Raw genomic sequence first — 4,190 nt, forward strand, 5'->3', positions numbered from 1 at the left:
ATGACTCAGCCCTGAGCAAAGCTCAGGGCGGGGTTTATAAAGGGAAGGTGATTAGGAATGGGAAACACATGAGGGTAAACAAGGTGGGTGGAAAACAGACTTTGAATAGGCAGATAACAGAAACAATAGACACAAGAGTTCAGGACCAGTCCCGAGAGCCCCCAGTGGCTCATGAGGCAAGTGCTGCAAATGACCAGAACAGCACCACCAGAGTTCAAGTCCCGGGCTGATCCTGACATTACCCCCCCCCTTGAGGATCGACCTCTGGGCGATCCCAGGATCAAATGGTCCCCCATCCTTTTTGGTCCAAACACTGGGGAAATGGACAGAAGCCTCGCTAGAAACAGAAGCGTGAACAGGAGCTTCACCAGGATGGGAAAACAAAACAAAGAAGTCGCTGGGGTCAGGAGCCAGATCAGGAACATTGGCAGAATTAGGAGCCAAGATATCACAGCCAGAGCCGGAAGCCAGGACATGAAGACAGACAAGACCAATACAGGCACCCATTACAGGTGGCGGACCAGGAGCTTGGACACCCATCACGGGTGGCGGACCAGGAGCACCCATCACGGGTGGCGGACCAGGAGCACGGGCACCCATCACGGGTGGCGGACCAGGAGCACCCATCACAGGTGGCGGACCAGGAGCACGGGCACCCATCACGGGTGGCGGACCAGGAGCACGGGCACCCATCACGGGTGGCGGACCAGGAGCACCCATCACAGGTGGCGGACCAGGAGCACGGGCACCCATCACGGGTGGCGGACCAGGAGCACGGGCACCCATCACGGGTGGCGGACCAGGAGCACAGGCACCCGTTAGAAACAGGAAGAGGCAAGCCAGGACAACAATACCACCACTTACAGCAATAGACCTGATAGAGACAGGATTAACCGCCCTACCAGGTCCAGTAGCAGGGAAAGTGGAACAGGCCAGGGCAGGCAGGTCCTCAGGCCCGGAGGCCAGGGCAGGCAGGTCCTCAGGCCCGGAGGCCAGGGCAGGCAGGTCCTCAGGCCCGGAGGCCAGGGCAAACAGGACAGAAACTGGCTCAGGAAGAAGCAGTCGTCTGGGAGCTGGCACGGGAACGGAGTCTGGCTGAGCTGCAGGCACGGAGACTGGAACCGGCTGAGCTGCAGATACGGAGGCTGGAACCGGCTGGGCTGCAGATACGGAGGCTGGAACCGGCTGCCTTGGCATGGTGACGGGCACAGGCAGCTTTCGGGGAGCCGGCACAGGAGCAAGGACTGGCTGGGAAGCCGGCACAGGAGCAAGGACTGGCTGGGAAGCCGGCACAGGAGCAAGGACTGGCTGGGAAGCCGGCACAGGAGCAAGGACTGGCTGGGAAGCCGGCACAGGAGCAAGGACTGGCTGGGAAGCCGGCACAGGAGCAAGGACTGGCTGGGAAGCCGGCACAGGAGCAAGGACTGGCTGGGAAGCCGGCACAGGAGCAAGGACTGGCTGGAAAGCCGGCACAGGAGCAAGGACTGGCTGGAAAGCCGGCACAGGAGCAAGGACTGGCTGGGAAGCCGGCACAGGAGCAAGGACTGGCTGGGAAGCCGGCACAGGAGCAAGGACTGGAGAGCCGGCACCAAAGCTGGAGACTGGAGAGCCGGCACAGGAGCTGGTGACTGGAGAGCCGGCACAGGAGCTGGTGACTGGAGAGCCGGCACAGGAGCTGGTGACTGGAGAGCCGGCACAGGAGCAGGTGACTGGAGAGCCGGCACAGGAGCAGGTGACTGGAGAGCCGGCACAGGAGCAGGTGACTGGAGAGCCGGCACAGGAGCAGGTGACTGGAGAGCCGGCACAGGAGCAGGTGACTGGAGAGCCGGCACAGGAGCAGGTGGCTGGAGAGCCGGCACAGGAGCAGGTGGCTGGAGAGCCGGCACAGGAGCAGGTGGCTGGAGAGGATGCTGGGAAACCGTAGAAAAACTAATAAACTGGGGTTCAGGTCTGAGAGGAAAAGAGGGTAACCTGGGTTTGGCAGCTGCCACAGGAGCAGAAGGTTGTGGGGGAGACAAGGGCCTAAAAACTGGAAGTGGCCTATCTGACACAGGCCAGATAGCAGTTTGTAATTCATCCTCATCCGAGTCTAGATCCTCCCAGTACTCATCGAAGACTGAATCCTCCCAGTCATCATCAGAGACAAAATCCTGCCAGACATCATCAGTGAAATGGATGGCGTCTTCTGCCTTATCCTCTCCATCCCAAGGGAGTTGCAGTTTAACAATGGAGTCAGAAGGCTGAGTCATTCTGTAACGTTCACAACGGGGAACCGCTGTAACCGAGGATAGCCACTCCAAGGGGCGTGGATATGGTGGGAGCCCAGGAGTGTAGCCATAGGTGATTGTAGGCAAAGACATGATGATGATGAAAGTAATAGTAGGTTTATTGGCAGTCGGAACACAGAAACACAAAAGGCACGAACAGGCAAAAAGGCTAATCGAGGTATCCAGATGGTGAGGGAAAAATGGGGAACACAGGAACAAAGGTACTCACTCAGGAAACAAGGTAACAAGGTTTTCAGGAACTAGGCATACAAGGTTTTCAAGGTTCAGGTTCAGGTTCAGGTTCAGGTTCAGATTCAGATTCAGATTCAGATTCAGATTCAGATTCAGATTCAGATTCAGATTCAGATTCAGATTCAGATTCAGATTCAGATTCAGATTCGCAGGTCAGGAACAAACAGAATACATTCAATGACTCAGCCCTGAGCAAAGCTCAGGGCGGGGTTTATAAAGGGAAGGTGATTAGGAATGGGAAACACATGAGGGTAAACGAGGTGGGTGGAAAACAGACTGTGAATAGGCAGATAACACCCCCTCAGGGCCCCCCGGCAGCTCATGCGCCACGATTCCTGCCGTGCATAATTGTGTGTAACCGTGCGCAACGGCGCGCAGCCCAGGGCCCGCATGTGGTTGTGCGCAAAGAACTTCAACTCCACAGAGGGAAAAAGCTGTTTTTCAATGGCGAACTCCTCCGGCGGTGCGCTGTGTGTGACATCAAGGTGGCGCGCTGCGTGTGACGTCACTGGCGGCGCCAATTTTGATCATGGTTTTTGGTAGGCCGAATGGGCCGACGGAGTGCTGCCTCCATGTCTCCGTTCGGTAAGTCCTTTCTTCCTCCTCACTCGGATTTGTTCCATTCAGCTCAGAGTGAAGGAAGCTGCACAGCGGCTCTGTGTATCCCTCCGGCCTGTGGTGCTCATGTTGCTCCCATTGGCACTTGGAGCACGAATGGTGAGTGGATGTGCCAGGGATTGCTGCAAATGAACCACAACCCCCTGCCTCACTGACTGCTGTTCCCTGCTGCCCTGTTTATTTGTGGGCACCTGAAAGTTGCTGGCAGTGTACAACCCACTGGCCTGCTACTGCCTGGTCTTGGGATGTCAGGGGGATACATTCTGGCCTGACTACTATAGCAGCATTTGGTATGTTTTAGACTTACATAACTATGGCAGGAGCTGAAATTATGGAATCCCATGACACACCAGGGTTCTTGGTGCTGAATAATAAGCATTGGAAGCACCAGTACATATCACTTTTCTGTGGTTTTGTAATCATTACATTCGAGCATGTCTTCGAATTGTGGCACAAAAGAATCTATAAAGACTATAATCACTGTATTGAGAGTGCAAATTGAAAGTGCAAAGGATCCAGTCGTGTAACTAGATGTTACTGGGCCCCACAGAAAATTAATTTTAGGGCCACCAGCATATTCAGAGGTTGTCCTGTTTTACCAATATATGTTGAAATTGCTCTTTATTTGGGCCTCATGGGGCCCCCTGCAGCCACAGCGTCTGCTTCCTCAATAGTTATGCCCCTGGGCTGGTGTTCCTGGTCTCTGACCCAGAGTACTTTTATAGGAACTGTGTGCAATCTTCATGCACTTCTTCTCTTTTGGGCTGGTGCATGTGCAGTAGTGTTAAAAGCTGAACTTTTAGCAAACTGTCAAATTTTTTTACTCTGCCATGCATGTACGTGTCCATTGAAGAAGCAGAATAACGTGATTGCCCTGTGATGCTCCTACAGAAGTACCCCGGCCAGTGCAGTTTTCAGTCACAAAGGTACTGACCCGGATTATCAGGTAACGGGTACCTAAACATTGGCACCCCAATTTTTTTTTAATTCAGGCTCTCTGCAATTCATATTCCAATATTTCATTCAAATCAATTCATGGTTGCTAGTGCAATT

This window comes from Xenopus laevis, chromosome 4S (assembly GCF_017654675.1).
Source record: "Xenopus laevis strain J_2021 chromosome 4S, Xenopus_laevis_v10.1, whole genome shotgun sequence".
Taxonomy (NCBI): Eukaryota; Metazoa; Chordata; class Amphibia; order Anura; family Pipidae; genus Xenopus; species Xenopus laevis.